The following is a 22,291-nucleotide window of genomic DNA, read 5'->3' as shown; positions in this document are numbered from 1 at the left end:
TATTGCAAAACCAAGAATCCACAGAATATGACACAATCACAAACTACTATAATGTTAGCTACACTGTCTAATTTTTCAACAAAAAACTGTTAGACATGTATGTAAACAGGTAAAGGTGACTCATTATGAGGCAAAATAAAAATCAGTAGAAACAACTCTAGGGGCACTGCGGTGGGTCAGTTGGTGAAGTGTCCAACTTGGGCTCAGGTCATGATCTCATGGTTCATGAGTTTGAGCCCCAGTGTCAGGCTCTGCGTTACCATCTCCCCCTTGGGATCCACTCTCCCCCTCTCTCTGGCCCATCTCTCTCTCTCTCTCTCTCTCTCTCTCTCTCTCAAAATAAATAAATAAACTTAAAAAAAGAAAGAAAGAAACAACTCTAATGATGTTGGATTTAGGAGACAGACTCCAGTGCACATAACCTAAAAATATTTACAAAGTGAAAGAAAATATGGTATAAGTGAATGTAGATGAGGAACCTAAATTGAGAAATAGAAATGCTATAAAAATAAGGTAATTCAAGAGCCGAAAGTAGAATAATCGAAAAGATAATCTCTAGATGAAATCAACATCAGATTGATGAAGACAGAAGAAGCAACATGTGAACTGGAAGATAGATTAATAGAAATTACTCAATCTAAAGAACAGAGATTTAAAATATTGAAAAAAAATGAATAGATTCTCCCTAACTTGTCAGGAAAATGAGGCATAACTTCAACTATAGAAGCATATGAGACAGAAAAAAATGAGTGGAAAATATATATAAAGAAATAATAGCTGAAAACTTAACTTCCAAAATGTTAATTTACAGATCTGAAATGTTCAACAGAGATGAATTAAAGGAAATTACTCCTAGGCAAATTATAAACACAGTGATGAAAGCCAAATAATAGAGAAAATCTGAAAACAAAATGATAGGTTACCTTCAGAGAAAAATGATAAAATAGCACTGGCTTGCCATCAGAACCTATGGAATTCCAGAATTTTTAAAACAGTTTGAAAGTGCTGAAGGAAAAAAAAATCTCAGCCAAGAATTCTATATCTAGAAAAGCTATCCTTCAAAAATGAAGTTAAAATGAGGACATTTTTAGATTAAAACAGAAAAAATTAAAAAAAAAAAAGAAACTATTGCCAGTAGACTAGCAACACGAGAAAAGCTAAAGAAAGTTCTTTGGTCTAAAGGAAAAAGGCATTCAATGAAAATTCATATCATAAGAAGAACATCAAAAGTTGTGAATATGTAGGTTAAAAAGATTATAGTTTTATTTTCATTTAACATCTTAAAAGGCAGATAAATAACCAAAAATTATACATGTAATTAAAGGCTTTTTAATAATGTAAAACAATAACATTTTTAGAAAAAATATGACCTTAGATTAGAGAAAGATTTATTATACAGATACACAAACACTTTATCAGAATTAAAATTTCTATACAACCAAAGGACCTTTTAGGTAGATGCAATAAGTCACAGACTAATAGAAAATAATCACAATACATGTATCTTAAAAATATTTTTATCTAGAATATATATATAGATTAAAATACAGTAATAAGATGATAACCCAATAAAAAAAGGACAAAAGTCTTGAATAGACACATCACAAAAGAAGATACATAAAAAGCCAGTAAGCGTATGAAAAGTTGCTCAACGTCATTAGTCATCAGCGAAATGCAAGTTAAAAAAAAAAAAATGAGACAACTCTACATACACACAAGAAAGGTTAAAATTAAAAACCACTGATGATGCCAAATGCTGATGAGGAGAATGTGGAATTATTGCTGTTAGTAGTGTAAAGTTTTAAAATGACTTTGCATAGCAGTTTAACAGTCTTAGTTAAACATACACCTACTCTATGGCACAGAAATTCCACTCCTAGGTATTTATCCAACAGAAGCTAAAACACATGCCTATAAAAGGACAAAATTATGCTTAACAGCTTCACACTGAAAATGACCAGCTCCACAATAGAAAATTGTCCATTAACCAGAAGATGGAGGAACAATGGTGGTATAATCAAACATGGACGATTACACTGCACTTTGACAAATGTATTAAGTAGAATATGTATAACCAGTGAATATCAAACATATGTTGAGGGACAGAAGCCAAATGTGAATAATATATACTGGATAACTCCATTCATATGAAATTTGAAAATAAGCATGATTAAACTCTAGTGCTACGAATCAGAATTAGTTACCTTTTGGGTTGGAGGGTATTGATAGAAAGGGATATGAGAGATTTAGAGTGACAACAATGTTTTATATCTTAACTGAGATGGTAGTTAGATGGCTATAGGCAGTGAGTTCTATGATTCATCAAAGTGTATGTAAATTTCATGCCAATAGTGTTTCTTCATGTGCCTATAAAACTCATCTTTTTTTTTTTTAATATTTATTTATTTTGAGAGAGAGAGCACGCACGCACAAGCAGGAAAGAGGCAGAGGTAGAGAGAAGGAGAGGATCAGAAGCAGGCTCCATGCTCAGTGCAGACTGGGACTTGGGACTCCATCTCAGGACCTTGAAATTATGACCTGAGCCAAAATCAAGGGTCAGCCACTTAATTGACTGAGCCACCCAGGCGTCCATAAGACTCTTATCTTTGTTTACCAGTGTGAAAGCTTAAAGTCTCAGAAATCACACTGCTTCTGTCACTTGATTTATATGGTTAAAGTCAATATAGACACAAACCTTTCTTCTTTGGTTTGTTTGGCTTTTCTTATCTTTTATGTCTTAATTTTCTTGGTAACTTAGGTCCACTTACTCTTTTTGTCTATAGCATATGGATTTGATATCTTTCATTATGTGACATACTTGGGTATCATCCTACCTCCGTTATACTCAAGGTTTTTCCTTATTTAATTTAATAACTTGCTCTAGAACCCAACAGTTCCTGTCCAGTTCTTTAATATAGATCCTTTTTAGTAAAAGTCATTAATGCCTATCACTGATTGCTCAGACTTGATTAGTGCATGACATTGTCCTAATTGTAGCATGAACCTGCTTTCAGTCTGAGCTCCATTATTTGTTGGTGTCTTGAAATAGACTTTCAGTCATTGGTTTGGTAGTCTGTGTGCCTAGAAGGAGCCCATGTGACCATATAATTTTTGTAGCGTTTTCACATGTCATGTTTCTGCCTCCTAACCCCACAATGTACAGCTACTTTTATCATCTCCTATTTGGTATTTTCTTAGACTCATAAAGTTACTTTTTTTTTTCAAATTGTATAACACTGACATTGTTAGTAAACAAATTATTTTTTGAATGCCCACTCCATTGCTATTAGAATTCTAGGAAATGAAACCAAATGGGAATCTGTCTTCAGGATGCAGTTTTGTCCTGACACTTGCTCCTTAGCTTTGCCCATAAGGATTTGCTTCTGCATTGAGGACTCTGCCTACCAATCCAGGTCCCCTCATTTTTTCCAGTTTTATTGAGAAATAATTGCCATATGCCACTGTACAAGTTTAAGGTATACAACATGATAGCTTGGTTTACCTGGATTGTGAAAGGATTACCACAAAAGATTTAGTTAATATGCAACATTTCACATAGCTACAATAAAAAGAAAAGAAAAAAAAAACTTTTCTCCTTCTGGTGAGAACTTCTAGGATTTCCTTGACCTAGTTCCTTTCAATCTTTCATAATCATAAACTAATCCCATGACCTTTTTGTACCAAGTTTGTGTGCCTAGCTTCTGATGCCCAGCCATCCTGCCCTGGAACCAAAACAAACAAATCTGCCAAGATGCCCAATGTCTGACAGCTAAACCATGCCTGGTCACCTCCTGTTTCTTCCATCAACTGCTCATGTTTCCCCTTTCACAGGAAGCCTGACCTAAATATTATGTGTTGCTTTCCTTATCTAGTCAAAAGTAACTTCTTGAGATGCAATTTATCATACTATACCATTTTTAATTGTTTTCTTAGTACAACAACTTCTTTCAGAGGAGGGGCAGAGGGAGAGGGAGAGTGAGAATCCTGATTTCACATGGTACTCAATCTAATGACCCTGAGATTATGACACTGAGATCATGACCTGAGCTGAAACTGAGAGGCACCTAACCCACTGAGCCACTCAGAAGGCCCAGCATTACAACTTTTAATGTTCCATACAGTATAACCTTGGATTGCAAGTACTTGTTCTGCGAGTGTTCCACAAAACAAGCAAACATTTATAATAAATTTTAAGTTGATAAACAAGTGATGTTTTGCAGTATTAGTAGTCTGTGATGCCAAATGTCACATGATTAAAACTGAGTCAGTGGTTCTTGAAAATTCACTTTGATATACAAGTGCTTTGGATTGCAAGCATGTTTCCAGAATGAATTATGCTCGCAAACCAAGGTTTTATATATACGCATTTGTTTAGTTTCCCTCACTAGAGTTCATAACCAACATTAGAGCAAGTCCTTTTTCTGTCTTATTCACTAGAATAATGGATAGGGAGAGAGTTAATATAAATACTTATTAAATAAATTAAACCTTAGTGTAGCTGCAGTCTAATGAAATAAGAGACTGTCTTTCTGAGTCTCAGTTTCCTAAAATGGCAAATGGGGATGATAAAAATAACTGTACTTAGGGGTGTTATGAACAGGAAATATAACATGTGAAAGTGAACTTAAAATTATAAAACGTCTAACATGCTTTTATTTTAAGTTACTTTCCTGGCCAGGTTGAAGAGCATATATACATTCAGGTGTTACCCTGATGTTGTTATAAGGCACTTAAAAATAAGAAAACTTAAAAATAGTAGTGACATTTTAATATTCCATTATACTAAATAGGTATAGGATTAAAATAAGATATACTTCTAAATATGGAGGAATTCCAGTTAGATACTCAAGTCATGGGGCAACATGAAGCATTGGAAAAGTGTAGAGCCTTGCTGAGTTTCTCCAATGTCTGGGTGTCAAGTTCCAGCTAAAGGCAGAGCCCAGGTCCAGATAGCTTCCCCTGTTTGACCACGTGAGGCTGTGCCCAGGATGAGTGATGGCAGGGTGAGGGCAGGCCAGGCCTTTGTGTGCGAGGAATGGTGGACAGAGGTCTTTAGAGGTAAGGAAAACAAGAAAAGGTTTCTGAGATAAACAATTTTGAATAACAAGGTTTCTAGTGATTAATTATTCCTAATTCCCCTTTCCCTTCCTTTTCTCTATAACCTGTGGCTCCTTAAGCATTTTCATGTTACTCCTTACAGCATTTCCCCCAAGGCTGGCATGGGTCCTAAAATGATGTTCTATCTTAATTTCCAATGTCTCATTACTCAGCAATCAGGAGACTCTCAGGAGGAAATGGCCTAATATATTAATTATAATTTAGGTGCATATGACTAACAATTACTGTCTTTAATTCTCTCCTCTACTCTTCTTGGGATGGGGAAAATGTACCCATCAACCCAAGTGAATGAATTATAGAAATTTCAGGTGTCAAAAGAGAAAAATGTGAAATAACTAGTAGAAAGAGAAACACTCTTAGGACTTAAGAAATAACAATTTCAGAGTACATGAATCTGTTATCAGTACTGATACTATAAGCCAACACCAACCAAAGCTCTGATTTAATGAGTAATAGATACTTATTATCTTTTTAACTTGTCTCCGGTCTAGTCTCTGGTATTCCCTACTATAAGCATGCTACAGATAATGACCTTGAAGTTCAGAGTGTTAAGGCACAAATCCAAAATTGCATGTCCCATAAAGACAGAGTTGGGATTGAAGCAGAGGTGCAAAGTTTGCGTTCTATTAAATGGACACTTTATCTGCACATAAGATTTCAAGTTGTGACATGGATCCATCTGTACCTGGATAATAAAATGCTGTTTAAAACATGTCAATATCAATATAGTACCAATGATTCTGGATGAAAAGTAAGGCTTTATTCTAAATACAGGCATTCACCCCCATTGGAACAAAACAGCATGTTCAGTAATTTAGAATGCCTAGGGATTGTTCCTTTGAGGTGAATTCTTTATATCATATTGATCGAGGTATATATAAGTCCTTCCAAAATTTGTACCCAAGTAATGATTGTTGTTTTTGTTTTTATTTTTTCCAAAGCATCTTTTTTCCTAGAGTGACCCCCCACTGGTAGAGTATTCAGTTTTTGAAAAACTTTATAAAGAGGTTAATGATGTTGGCCACTCTGCATCATAAAGTTCTTATGATCTATTCAGCAAATAGCAGTTTTTAATGAGCCGCATTGCCTCAAAGATAAAAGTATGTTAAGGTATCCAAGATGATAAAGTATGCATTGTGCAGCACTAATCATAATGGCTTAATTAGATGTTAATGTGGATTTTACGTTCATTAGAATTTAATGGTAACTGAATTTTTAAGTGTTCAGTTAGTCAGCAATTTCTAACATCACGGTTCTGGTGAGGAGAGATTTTCAAACCTGGAACTTGGTGAGAGAGTTGGTGTCAGTGTAAATTATACCCAAAAGAGAAAAATCCCATTTCTCAAGTCTACATTTCATGCCAAGTGATAGCAGGTGGTGCAGTCAGACAGGGCATGAATAACACACCCTGTATTTATGACCAGTCCTATTTATGACCAGTCCTATTTATGACCAGAAGGTAGCAGCTGCCATCTGGCATAATTTTTGGAGGGTATTGAAAGGTCATTGTGACCAAAATATCGATTTAGTGTTATTTTGTGATTTGGAGTCGGGTAACATTTATTGAGCTATAACTATATGTCTGGGGCTCTCCCAGGGGATTTCACATATGCTATCATAAAAAAAGTTCTAACACAAATCCTATTTTTACCTCTGTTTATTAGATCTATGATATAAGGTTTGGGGAAGCTAAGAAGTTGCTGAAGATGATACATGGAGAATACCTAGCCAATATGTAGTTAAGCTGATTTGGATACATCGCCTCTAATTCCAGGGACAGAATATAGAATTCTCATGGACATTGTCACTAGTCATAGGTCTTCTAGGGACAGGTGTATTTTAGCTTGTTCCTCCTATGGTGACACTTGAAAAGGGGGAACATATCCTAATATGCTAATTTCAGCTCTGAAAAGCAGTCTTATAAACCAGAGTACATTATGGATTTTCTAAGACTCTATGTATAAAACTTTAAACAAGATACTGACAAAACAGAGCCTGATCAATGATGGACGGCATAGACAATGAACAAACTCTAAACTATTAGGTAGAAATGCAAGGGATGTTTTATATGTTGCAAGATGATTGTAGGCATAATAAGAGAATACATGGTTAGAGGTATCTAAAATATAATGTGCTCGCAAAAAGGTAGGCGTGCCCTAGAAATGTCCAAGAGAAGGCTGAATAAATGCTTCACAGTAATTTGGAAAAATTCAGCAAGCAGTGTACTGCTTGAGTTATATAAATTTTAGCTTCACCCTCCAGCCACTACACACTACAATAATGAATAATCTGTTAAATTTTTTAAGATAAAGTTTTGTAAAGCTTACAACAGGGTGGAGCTCAAGAGATTTTTAAAACTTCATTGAAGATAGTTCAGGTGAACTTGCATGGCTCAGCACAATTTGAGGCCACTCACAAGAGCTGGCTTGAAAAGTAAATGCTATATACCAAAAAATGTAAAGTATAATTTAAGAACTACTAGAATTCATCCGGCCGAATAGAATTTCTCATTCTCTTTGTCATGGAGTCTGAAATTTTAGCCTTATTGACATATGCAATTGTTTCTTAAAGGCTGGTTGATGTCTTCCTGGATTTCTGTTAAAATGTACATACCCCCAGGAGGGTGACACCATAAGCTTTCATCAACTGGCATTTTGAAGAAGTATGACAGTTGCATCAGACTCCAGCTCTGGGGGAATATGGTGCAAGATTCATACCAAAACCTATGAGGAGAGGGCCAAAAAAGGGAGAAGAATTAAAAAAGAGATTGAAAAGTACAGATGGAAAGTTACAAAGGCAAAGTTTTTAGAGGGACTTCAGGGATTAGTGTTTCTCAATAATTCCTGTAATGTGAGCGTGAACTCTTTTCAAAAGCTACCTCTGAAACTAGATGGCACGCATACAAACACACCACATATTCTCATCAAATAAAATGTATGCTCGTTAGTGCTTACCCACACCTTCCCTCACAAAATTCAGAGCATGCTTATTTCCTTTTCAAAAATAATTTTGAAGTACTATCTATGTGCAGAAAAGAGCAAGTATCTGGGTTGTTCATAAAGGAAACACATGTGGATAAATAAAACCCTAATCAAAAAATAGATTAACTGATTTAAATTTTTTTTTCAACGTTTATTTATTTTTGGGACAGAGAGAGACAGAGCATGAACGGGGGAGGGGCAGAGAGAGAGGGAGACACAGAATCGGAAACAGGCTCCAGGCTCTGAGCCATCAGCCCAGAGCCTGACGCGGGGCTCGAACTCACGGACCGCGAGATCGTGACCTGGCTGAAGTCGGATGCTTAACCGACTGCGCCACCCAGGCGTCCCAAAAATAGATTATCTGATTTTAAGAAGCCCCTTCTCCAGTGTACTCCGAGATCCTCTCTCCTTTCCTCCTCAAAGAGTATCGTTATGATTTCTAGCACTCTGTCTGAATATAGCATGTTTTCAACTTTATTAAAATGGAATAATTCATCTTAAATTAAGCTTCCTGTCCTGAACAATGTTTGTTAAGATCCTCCCCTGTTTTTTCCTTTAGTTTGTTCATTTTCATTTATGTATGCTATTTTACCATATGAATGTACCAAGCTTTATCTATAATTTCTAATCTTTATGATTTAATCAGGGGCATTTTCATACAAAATCTCAGCAGAGCAGGCTTTTCTATTGAGAAATTGACAAGATATCTATAAAACATAAGAAAACTCAAATAACCAAGAATGGCGAAAGCAATTTGTAATAGAATGACATTAGAGGACAGCACCACCTGATTTTATGATTTACCATGAAATCACAACAATTGAGACATTAGAGAAAGCAGTGACTTTTAATGGAACAAAACTAGGAATTGAGAAATAGTTCCACATGTATATGGCCAATTAACTCTCAACAAAGGTCCCAATGAAATTCAATGAAGAAATGAAAGTATTTCCAATAAATGAATCAGCAATGATTAGATGTCCATGTGAGACAATTGAACTGCAGCCCTTACCTTTCACCTTAACAAAAATCAAAATGTAAAAGCCAACACTAGGTCTAGAAAAATATTATGAAAAATCCTTACCACTATGGCTAGAAAAATGTTTCCCAAATAGGATACAGAAAGCACAAACTATAAAAGAAAACATAATATTTTGTGCATCATTAAAATACAATAATTTAAAATAAAAAAAAAAAACTTTCTTTTTGAAAGACAATGAAAAGGAAATCCTAGACTGACGGAAATATATTTGCTATACATGTAGCTGACCAAAGATTTGTAACAAAAATATAAAAGACACTCTTACAACTTAGAAGAAGATGACATAATATAAAAATGGGCAGAGGAGTTAAACAGAAATGACACAAAGGAAAATAACCAGAGAACAAAAAAAAAAATATGTGAAAAAGATAATCAACATGAGTCATCAGGAAAATCCACACTAAGAGTGTAGTAAGATTACATTATCCATCCATTCGGAGTGCTAAAATTTAAAAGAATGATAGTTTTGAAGATAGAAGAGGATGTGGAACCAAGGGATATGTTAGAAGCAGTATAGAGAAAAGAAATGAAATTTTCAGTTCATGTTAGTAATTTTGTAGATTTTGCATTTATGCAACTAAATACACATAGTCCCTCACTTGTAATGGTTTGATTTATGACTTTTTTTCGGCTTTCTGATGGTGTGAAAGCAATATGCATTCAGTTGAAACTGTACTTCGAATCGCAAATTTGAATAGTTTCTTAGGCTAGCAATATGTGGTGCCCGTCTCTCTCATGATGCCAGGTGGTGGCAATGAGCCATAGCTTTCAGTCAACCTGACCACCAGGATAAACAACTAATAACTTACAACCATTCTGTACCCATTCAGCCATTCTGTTTTTTACTTTCAGTACAGTATTCAATGAGTTACATGAGATAGTCAACACACTTTGTTATCAAATAGGCTTTGCATTAGATGGTGTTGCCCAACTGTAGGCTCATGTAAACTTCTGAGTATAGTTGAGGTAAGCTAGGTTAAGCTATGATGTTTGTTAGGTTAGGTGCCTGAAATGCATTTTCAATTTAATATTTTCAACTTAAAATGGGTTTGTTGGGATGTAACCCCATGGTGAGTTGAGGACACCTCAGTTTGTCACTTCACAGATGATAGCAAGGAACCTTTAATGGTTGTAGGGGCAGGAGGTTGTGAAAATGTGCTGAAGATAGAGTGATATGACTTGTTTTTCATACCAATCTACAGGTGAGAGTAAAAGTATGCCTGAACATACATTTATAAACAAATCTTTCTAGTAATCTTTTGAAGCAACAAATGACTTTTTAATTAATTGTCTTACTGCTTAAATAAAAACCAAATTATCTTGCTTGAAACTATATACTTATTGTTGTTTCTATTCATCTATGAATACAGCTCTACCTTATAACCACATGTGCTTATCTATCTCTAGCAATGAAATAATGAGGCACTTGAACTGTTTTATTCTACAATTTTTGCGCTGTTTGCATTTTTCCTACCAAAGTCATGTATTTAGTAAATCAACATATATGCAATATGAAAATGTAAATAAATTGGTATTTTTTAGTTGAATAATCTCTGCTGTACATTGCAAAAGTAAAAACCATAATGAGATACAGGGAATGGAAATTTGGAACAAATATTCAAGCACTTTATACATGGTTTCTACCAACCTTTCTTTGCCTCTAGGTATTTCCAATATATCTTGCTAATCTGTGGCCTCTCCCACATTCTAAATGTGATTCAACTTAGTCACACTGATCCTGCTATAAGACTTAGTTTACATTTTAAACCAGCTCATCTGTTGAATTCTGGGCCTGTTTATTTTATTTTGGACAAATCCCCTGGGCTTCACTAGTTTAATGATGACACTTAGCTAGCTGTCACTCCCCATCCCTATCTCTCCCTGGTCAAGTCTCTAAGCCTCATTTTTATTTATCTGTAAAATGGAGATTGTAACACTTCCTCCAAGTGCTGGGAGGAATTTTAATTGATAAACACAGGAGCATTGTAAATGAATTTTCACATTAAGGACTCAGGAATGGAAAACTAGGAAGGGTACAAAAGAAGAACATCAAACACCATTGTTGAAATTTGGACAAATTACTTAGCAAAATGGTATCTAGCCTTTCTATAAACATCCAAATATCACAATGACCAGAAGCATCTTGATTCAAAAATCCCCCAAGTACACAAAAAGGCTAAATATAATTACAGTTGTAAAACAATGTCATCTTAATCTTTTCCCTACTTATTGGAAATTTGATTTAACACTAAACCTCAAGAGGGAAGGCTGGGTGGGTAGCAAAAGAAATTTCTCTAAGAGAGCCAGTCATTAAAAAAAACATTGTTAACAATTGTTCTGGCCTACTTCTCATATTCTCATTTGGCTTCTTGCCCAGATTTGCACAAATCACTAATAATGCCCAAAACAATTCATGAATATAGAGAAATGAAAAAAAGAAGAAGAAGAAAAGAAAAAAGAGGGGGCAGAAAAAAGGAAAAGTGAACTCAGGGGAAAAAATAACATCAGTTTTTAATTACTGGGGCACTAATGAAGACGGTGAATCAAATAAACAGTTTGTTCTCAAAGTGTTATCATGCAAAACACAATAAAATTGAAAGTTCCTGAAATAACACTTCACAGCAAGTAAAGGAAAATGCCCTATAACAGTCCTTGAAAGAAGAAATGCATTAGTATTTTGCTTTATTATTCCTGGTTGCAGGTTCCAATCTAATCTCCATAGAAATGGAATTCCAATTGGGCCTCAGAGATATCTTACAAGCACACTATAATCCCAACTTAAGAGAGAAATTCAAGTTAGCTGAAATTCAGTTTATTCTCACGGGAACAGTTTGGCTGAACTACTAGGAGGGATCAATTCAAGTCCTTAAAAGTGGCCTGGGTGAATTCTAAAATAAACCAAAAGAGCTAATATTAGAATATGAAGAAATACAGTTTATTCTTCGTCCCTCCTTCCCCCTCACCTCCCACACACACACACTTCTTCCATTTCTTTTCTCACTATTTCTACCCTTATCAGCTTCTTCCATCTCTCCTCTCATTTTCTTTCACATATATGAAATGATAAGATGCTGAAGACAAAAATGCCCCTAAAGTACACAAAGACTCAGGCATCTTTAGAAACAACAAAGTACATATTTAACCACAACTATAACACAGAGACTCTAAGATATCCATGGAAACATGGTTTTTATTTTTATTGCAACAAATTCCTTTTGATTATCAGGAATAACATTTTTATTTCTCAAATGTTGATGATCTAATTTTTTTTTAGTTTTTCTTCTTTTTTCTTTCTTTTTAACTAAAGTGCAACAAGATTTTTATACTCATTTTATTGTATTTGAACACATTGTTTGATTTGACAGTTCCCTTTCAACTGTGTGTTAGAAATTTTGTGTTTTCCATTTCAAAACATTTGGCAGTAGAAACAGTTTTTTCTTCTTCCCCCACACAATTGCAGATATAGTTGAATTCAGTCAACTTGAGTAAACGTATTACTTTAGCGAGCTTTGAGAATTTTTCTGTGCACTAAGAATGATTTTTAAAACCTGTCTTTAGCACCTTGGGAGTCAGAGTGGGCCATGAGGGGTGGGTCTGCCACTTAATATGGGCAAGTGGTTGAAGAGGTAGTAAGTCAGTTTCTCCAGCTGTGAAATGATTTGATAGTGAAGACTAAATGCTCTGATGTAAATGGAGCTCCTAGGACAGTAGTTATCTGTGGCAGACACCCCTTTGAAGGGTCATCCACTACAGTCCATCCTTCTCTTCTGAGATCAGCGCTGAAGATACAATGGGGGACTTCCAGGTACCACTTCTTTACCACCCAATCTTGTTCTTGGATGAAGCTAATGGATTTGTGACTTTGACCTGAGCCAATCGGATTCTCTCAGAGAAAATAGGCTTAGGAATAGGGAGGACACAGACCTTAGGAGCTATGTGATCTGAATCATGTTACAAGAAAACTCGTAAGGGAGAAGAAAGAAAAGTTCCTGCTGCTGAGGTTTCCAGAGCTGGCATAGTTCCTTATCTCCTGATTCTGTCTCTGATCTCATGATAAACCACAGTTATACTGCCCTATCAATATTTATGCTTTTTTTTTTTTTTTTTTTTTTTTTTTTTTGCTTGAGCTAGAAAGAGGTTCGGGTGCTTTTAAAAGAACATTAACACATAAATATGTATAGAAGAGTATGTTGTAGAAATAGACCTTCAGGGAAATGTGGGCTACTTAGAATTGAAGACACTTCTGTGGAAAGGTGAACAGATTATCATCTATGTTACTGGAAGAAAACTAGCGAGCTGGAAACAGCCTATTAAGGTATTGCTGGAGGATGATGCTCTAGGAGAGTTGACCCCATAGAAGATACTGAAAGAGAGACAAATGCCATTCTTGCAGAATTGGATGGCTGCTCCTGATTACATTGTAGAACATGATTGCAAATCAGTGTTCTCTTGCTTTCTTTAGCAGTTCAAATCACACACACACACAAATACAGATATTTATTTGTTTAGATTATTTACTTACTCTGGCTTAATGCATGAGCTGTCCATGATTATAATGTTATATGTTATGTTGATAGTCAACTTCGAATGGACTTTTGGAGATAAGATTTAGAATTTCTAGGAAGCATTCAAAATATTTAAGAACAGTCATACCGTCCACCTCTACCCAATAATCCTTAAACACTTACTTAGAGCCATTCTTGCTGAAGGAAACACCAAACCAACCTACGCCTGACTCCACATTGTCACTTATTATGGGACTATTTTTAAAATCAATTTTAGCTGCAAATATTGTTAGTAATATCAGAATGAAAATAACTTATGTCAAGGATTTATCAAAGGGTATCATGAAAATAAATCTGTTGGAGGTGGTAGTGGTAAAGTTAGAATCTGTACTTGCAGATTTTGAAAATTCTCAACTGAGAATTGAACATAAGGAAAACTGCATTTAATGTCCTGGTTTGGACCGTCAGCTGTGTTTTTAACCTTCTTAAGAGTTTGCTAATTCACATAGGAACACCGTGCTTGATTCGTACCAGTGGTATTGAATGATCAGGTCACTCTTGCCCAATACAGGGAAAATTATTCAAAAATTTCAGAAGGCAAACATGTTTGATTGTGTCTATAATGTGGTTTCTGTTTACTCAGCTTCCAAGTATTCTGGGAGGAAGGGTACCCAGGTCTTTTAAAAGGCTTTCCCTGGTTCTTCTAGCTATTCTTTTATGCCAGACATATAAAAAGAGAAAGCTTCAATTGAAATAAGATAACCAATCTACCACTGGAAATAGGGTACTGAGTATACAGAGCCCATGTGGCAGCAGTCCATCACCGGTAAAAAAACAACAAAGTAGGGTTGGTACTCAGTTTGGAAAATGGCTTAGTCCATCTAATGTGCAATATATTAGGAAGTCAATTCAGTTCTTCCCACAAAATGGATCTATCTTATTACCACAACCAACTCTATCAACCCAGTACGAGCAATCCTCATCTTTTGCCTGGAGGACTGCAGTGCCTCCAAACCAGTCTCTATTCCCAGCTTTCTACTATAAACTGTTACTAAGGAAAAACCAAAGTGATTCAGAAACACATAAATCTAACCATGACAACCATCTGCCCCATTTCAATAGCTTATTGTTGCATTGAGAATAAAATCCACATTCCTTTTTAAGGAATCCCATCTTATCCCATCTATTTCTCCGTCTTTACAGGTAAACTATTCCTAATTCACATGATCATTTTTTTGATAATTTAATTTTATATAGCTTTATTACATTTACTTGTCTCCCTGTCTGTCTCTACACCTGTGTGTGTATGTGCACATATTTTTAATAGGCAAGATATAGACTGGGGAACAATATTCTGAATATATTTATCTAGAAAAGACTTGTATCCAGATAATATAAGAAATTCCTACAAATAAAAAGTAAATAAATAAAAAGATGACCAACCCAATTAAAAAAAAAGGCAAAAGACTTAAGCAGACACTTCTCAAAAAATATATGCAAATGTCAATAAGCAAATGAAAAGGTGTTAAACATCTTTGGTTCTCAGGGAGATTTCCCCAATGTGATAAAACATTAATAACAACAAAATTTTTAATAACTTATATGTTCTAAATATCTGGTTGTTTTGTATATGCCACGTGTTAGCCATGGCTCAAACAAGTCCAAGATCAGGGAAAGCTTATAAGAGCTTAGGTAGGGGGAAAAATGAAACAGTACAGGAAGTTGCCTTCAACAAGACTCTTACACGATGAAGAAGAATGCCATGTGAGTTATATCAACCTGCTGTCTGAGAGAATTCATCTCAGTAAAGGTTACAACGACCTCATCTTCCTGTCCCTCTAAAGCAGATTTTTAAGTGCAAGCTTCTGTGTTTGGCACTGGGAATAAAAAGATGAATAAAACTCTGTCTTCCCAGAGTTCACAGTAAAGTAGTGAAGATAGCTACTTAAACTGATCATCATAACATAGTATGGAAAATGCTTAAAATGAAAGTATCTGTAAGTGCTGTGGGTCCACAGAGTAAAGAACTGACCTTATCTAGGGTGTGTCTAGAAATTCTTTGCAGAAGAGAAAACATTTGAACTGAATTGAATGATAAAGTAGGCATTGTGCAGAGAAAGAAGAAACAAAAGGGCATTAAGGCAACGAAACCAGCATCTTAAGGCGCGGATATGTGAAAGAGTGTGAGACAGTGGAGGAAGTCCAAAGGCTTTGGCATAGTAGAATATAAACATTTTGAGTAAAGTAGAAAACATTGCAGGAAGTGGAATTGAAAGGGTAGGTGTAAGACGAGTTGTGCAGATTCGTAGCATCGGGACTATACTCTCCACTTAGTGAAGAACCTTTGATAGTGTCAATGTGTGGAAATATTTTGGCAAAACTTATGGTTTTAAAAGTTATTGTGATAGGCAGAATAATACCTTTCCACCGCCCCAAAGATATGCATCCTAATCCCCAGACCCTGTCAATATGTTACCTTACATGGCAAAAGGGACTTTGCAAATGTGATTACTTTAAGGATATGGAAGTGGGAACATTATCTTTGATTATCCAGGCAGAGCCAATGTAATCACAAGAGTCCTTAAAAGTGGAAGCAAGAGGTGGGAGAGTCAGAGGGAGACTTGACTACACAGCAGAACACGGACCACTAAGACATGAGGAAGACCCAACCCACCGTTGCTGGATTTAAAGATGGAGGAAGAGAGTCAAGAGCCACAGAATGTGAGTTGAATTTAGATGCTGGAAGAGCCAAGAAAGCAGAATCTTCCCTAGAGCTTCCAGAAGGAATTCAGCCCTGTTGACACATTGATTCCAGCTTAGTGAGACCGAGTTTAGATTTATGACCTCCAGGACTGTAAGATAACAGATTTTGCTGTTTTAAACTACTAAGTTTGTGGTGATGTATTACAGCAGCCATACAGATCACACACAGATCTCATGTGGGGATGAAAGGACCCTCAGGATGAGCATTGCCCTCCCTGGTTTCTTCTTAGATATAGATCTTTCCATCTTTCAGGCTTTGGCTAAAAATAGGATCTTGAACACTGCTCAGAGTGGTGCTTACTATACTATAGTAAATTTAAGAAGAACACAGTCTTTGAAGCCAGAGAAACTTGAATTATGGTCTCAGATCTGTCAGTCACTTACTCTGTAAGCTTGGGATAAGTACTCCAAAGATTGACCCTCACCTTTCTCATCCATAAAACAGGGAGGATAACACATTTCTCACTGAGTTGCTATGGGGATTGGCTAAACTAAGGTTCCTAAAGATTCTACAGTATTTGTGTATACATGCTTAGCACATGCTCATTCTCACTTCGTAGTTCCCACAGAGCAGTGAAATGGAGATATATACGAACACACATATGCACTCCAGGCTGTTAATTCAGATACCAAGCAATTGATGCAGGTATCTTCTAGCAGTGAAGACCTAGGGAAAACATTCTGGAATTTGATGGTAGTAATACATCAGAAGAAAGTATTTGTGCATTTTCACAAACACACACACACACACACACAAACACACACACACACACACACTCATGCCCAGAAGCACACAAATAAAGTGCATGATTGACTGGATTGGGGCATTTTTCTTCTGGATACATACTGTCATAGAGATAGATGAAAAATTGCTTGTCCCTTGCCAGCACTTTGCAAACCCACTCAAATGTGTGGGATGAATATGCACAAAGCCGTGCTAGTGAGATTCACCAAACAAGTCTAAATTTTCTTTCTTTTTTTTTAATTGTGCTCACCCAACATGGTTCTATTTTTAACTTCCCTTAGTTTTGTAACAATATCCTGGACAATAGTCTGGGTTTTTAATTAAAAATCTCAAGTTGGTGTCCCAGTTGAGCTGCTTAGTTTTATACCACTGAAGAAAAACCTGTGGCGGAATTCTTGTATTTCCAAAAGACTTATCGCCATAGGGTGCCCTGTATGCATATACCAAGTTACATTTTTCAAGGAGAGGTTCTTTGTTTTTTATCTCTTTCAGATCAAAGTACAAAATTTGTCAGGGCTTCTGGGTGGCTCAGTCGGTTGAGCCTCCCACTCTTGACTTTGGCTCAGGTCATGATTTCATGGCTCTTGAGTTCGAGCCCTGCCATCTGGCTCCTGCATTGACAAGTGCAGAGCCTGCTTGGGATTCTGTCTCCCTTTCTCTCTGCCCCTCCCCTGCTTGCTCTCTACCTCTCTCTCAAAATAAAAAGAATCTTAAAAAAATTTTGTCACCAATCTATTGAATGGCCTATTGATCTTAGGGAGACAAAATACTTTAACACTGTTATGCTGAAGATTTTCAAATATTTGATTGGTGGCTCATTTTAGTGATAGCCCAAATAAAAGCAAGAAAATGAAAAGAAACATCACATGTAATATGTTTATATTACATTTAAGTATTTCCTAAAAAAATATCTAGTATCTTTTGCATAACAAATTAAGATGAGCATAAATAAATATATGTTGCAAAGACAGTTTTCCCTAAGTTAGCATTTATTTTTCCTGACAAAAATAACACATTTTTATGTATTATCAGTATTCACTTATACATCATGATTTAAAGTTTGAAGAGATCTAGATAATAGTCCTTGCACTGAGGGTAACTATATAAACAGTTATAGGAAAATCAAATAACCTTTTCTGGTATTGTAATTCCAATGTAAAATATGGGGACTGAGCTACGTGCCTTGATTCATTTTATTTCTTAAACACTAAACATTCCATGATACTAATCCTTGGAACTTTTTATTGTCTATCTACTCTTCATAGGACTAAGACATACTTGATTTTTTTTCTCTGGTTCTTATATTTTAAGCAAAGCCTTATATGGATGAAGTATCTGTTTTCATTTTTATAGGCATCTTGTTAAGCATTATAATATGAGTGTTATTTTGCTTCCACTTTTTGAGTTTTATTTTTTGCAGGTGAAACTAGATTTTTCAGAAAGCTTTTTCCAACAGCAGTTTCCATAAATTATTATTATTAGTAGATTTATTCAGAGTAGATACAAAAGATATTCTCTACTACCAATAACTTACAATAGTTACAGAAAACACATTTTACATTGTAAGGAAAAAATACAGAAAATTATTACAGAAAAGAGGTCAACAATAAATAAAGTAACTATGGCTAAAAGATAGACTGAAGCCACTTGGAAAAGAGAATCTTTAGTATGCTTCTTTTGTTTGACAGCTTAAGAGATATCTGGACTAAGAATCAATGATGCCAAAACACACAGTATTTTCTTTTTCTACTAATGGTATAGTGGGAAAATAGTAAAACATCTTCCATTTAAGGACTTTAAGAGATCATTATTTTCATTTGTCTGTATCAAAAATTACACATTTTAATTAAATTATAATTAACATACAGTGTTCTATTAGTTTCAGGTATACAATATAATGATTCAACAATTCTTATACACCTCATTGCTCATCAAGATAAGTCACACGTGTGTTTTTATCTCCTTGCCTTACCCTAGATTTGATCCAATATCATTCATTTTTATCACAACATCACTCATACTCATGCATACCTTAGGGTCCACCTTTGAAATTCATTGTCAGTGGTGGAGCCCTCTTCTTAGTTACTTTGGAACCACAGTACTGCCACCACTAAAATTATACATTGAGTTTATTTGATATCCTTCTCAGCATTCTGTTTTCTTATGGATTGGCCACCTACTATGAACCAGGCACTTTGTATACATTATTTCATTTAATCATGGAAATAATATTGATTGAAAGTAGACCATATTTTAGATGTAGATAAAGCAGTCACTCCTATCTGAGTATCTTCTTCCTAATTTCTTGAGAGAGTAACAGTAAGCTTGGTTGCAAACATCAAGGCTAGTTGCAAGTTACATTGTCAATAAATTGATGCTGATCACCTGCCATGTACTGCCTTTTCAGTGTATTATCTGAAGGTTTCTTGAGACCTTAATCATTACATTGTACATTGAAATAGTACTCTCGTTCCTTCTTCCTTGCTTTTCACCACTCCCTCCAGCCTCAGACCTCTCAGGGATCTCCTCTTGCCAGTAATCTCTAATTCTTTTATAAAATTCTTTGGCTCCCAGATGGCTGACAGTATGTTCCTTCTAATTTCTTTCTCCCTGCAGATCTGCTAGGATTCTTAATTGGGTAGGATGGATTCATATTTTATGCATTGAGAATTTACACATAATTATAATAAAATGTAAAGAAAGTTGACTAAATTCTTCTTATCTCCTCACATCCTTCCCATCCCTTATATTTCTGCTCATGTTCATTTTTTGGAATACCTATATGATCATGGCTTTAAATGTGTCTGTATCTGTTATAGTTTCAATGATCTCAAGTTCCTCAGCTTAGCAGAAAAGTCCATTTATGAGGAAGTCCTACTATTATTTCCAACTTCATTTCTTGCCACTTTCTTTCTTGCAGGCTTCACTTCAGACTTATGTTGCTTTGTGCTAGTGCATACTTACACATAGCCCATCTACTAAGAATATCCTTTGCTTCCTTTTTTTACCATTCGACTCCCACTTAACTTTCCAGAAGGATTTCATTCCATCAAGTCTAAATTACATGTCGTAAAAGCATTTTGTATATTTCACAGTTTGGTGTGCTTTTTACACTGTGCTAAACTGAATCATTGGCTTATTACCTGTATCTTTCATGAGGCCATGGGACATTATAGGTGGAGAATATATCTCAGTTATAATTTTATCCTAATTATTTAGGAAGGAATCAGACTATAGCTTGATTCTAGTCAGATCCTGACTCTCATCCTTCTGTATAAAACATCTATTTCCATTTGTATGTCCCACAGATACCTCTAACTCAGCATGAATAAAACTTGAGATTTGCTTCCCTTTTGAAACATTATTCTTTCTATACCCATTCTTTTTATAAATAACACAGTATCCACTCAGTTTCCTGAGGAACTTTGAAATTGTTCTTAACACTTCTCTGCCCTCACTACAACTTAGCCCTTGCCAATCTGTCACCTTTCACATGTCCTTAAATCTCTAGTGTCAAAGTCTGTCCATCTGCACTGCCACAGCGTTAGGATCAGTTTCTAGCAGTTGTACTTGAGTTGCTAATACCATAAGAACTGGATCATTTTCCATTAACCTTCTCTTCTCCAACTGATATTTCATAGGACACCAGAGTAGTATTTCTAATTATCTGATTATGCACACACTACATCCCCAAAACCTTCTAATGATCAACCTACCATTGTCTTTGGCAAAAGTTCGAATTGCTTATTGTGGCTAGGAAGGACATTCACCACCTGGAACTCATCTACTTCTTTAAGTTTATTTTTATCTACTTTATGTATCAAAGTGTTATCAAGTCAAAATGAATTCCTTGTAGTTTCCCCCAAATGCCATGGACGCTTTCACTTCCTGATGTTTATCTGTGCTGATCTGTCTGCCTGCATAGCTTTCACCTCCCCTCTCTGCTTCACTACTTAACATGCTTTCTTCATAGGCAATGAGATAAAACTTCCTTTTGGACATCTTATTTGGTCACCATGACTGTGTTATTCCCCGTAACGGTAGGCCAGAAACTACTTGCATTGGCTCAAAAATTTATATATTCAAGAACTTTGTGAACAGTTGTTAATACTATAGGTAGCTTGAAATTGGCCACGGGGAAATATTCACTACATAGAAATTAACAAATGTGACAAAATCAGGTTTGTTTGTTTTTACAAAATCAGGTTTTTAATTTTTTTCCCCAAAGAACCATTTTACTAGCACATTGGTGTCTCTAATTAGAATACACATGCTTCACTTCTTACCTTCATCACAGCATTATATACACTGTATTGCTATTGCCTGTTCATTAGCTTGCTTTCCCATGAATTGTAGGATAGTTGGATTTAAGGATAGTTTCATTTTCTTTATCACTCACCTCTTGCACAGAGCAAATACCAGTTATACATTGCCCCCCTCCAACAAGAATATTGCCCCCAATCTAATGCCAATAGATATACCAATTAAAATGGGTGTTAAGTGAAAAGAACTCTGTAGATAAAATAACAGACGAAATAATTACTTTCTAATATGGCATTTCTGGAACTTATCATTTTGTCCTAGATTTAAAAGAGGTTTATCTTACAAAACTGGAAGCAGAAAAACAAGCTTTAGTGAAAAACAGCTTCAGTACTCCTTCATTAAATCACTCAGGAATGAGAAAATGCACTACAATGTGTATTCTTCACATGTTGGGCAGTATAATTGTTATTGGCAAAAAGGTATTCCCTTATTTTCTGATGCTAGACACCTTCCTTATTTTAGGTAATTATTAGGGGGATTAAAATATAGTAAAACCAACCATAATACTATATAAGTTCATAACACTATATGAGTTCATATAATACTGTATGAAATCAATTTCGTTAAGTGAAATTTCGTACACTAAGTAGGTAAAGGAATGACTGGGCTGAATCTGCTCTAGAAGATAGAAGTTCATCATATATTTCCAAATTTGTTTTATCTGAAGACACATTATTATATAGTTATAGTGATAGGAAAGCAAATAAAACTCTGTTAGACTAAAATAGATTATGTATTGCTTTCATCCCATTGATGGTTTATGTAATTTATATGTAAGAAAACTTTGATGAGGTATTACTTTTTCATAGAAGAA

The sequence above is a fragment of the Puma concolor genome, chromosome E1 (genome assembly GCF_028749965.1).
Source record: "Puma concolor isolate L17-30 chromosome E1, mPumCon1.1.hap2, whole genome shotgun sequence".
NCBI classification, from domain to species: domain Eukaryota; kingdom Metazoa; phylum Chordata; class Mammalia; order Carnivora; family Felidae; genus Puma; species Puma concolor.
Note: the sequence above shows the minus strand (reverse complement) of the source record.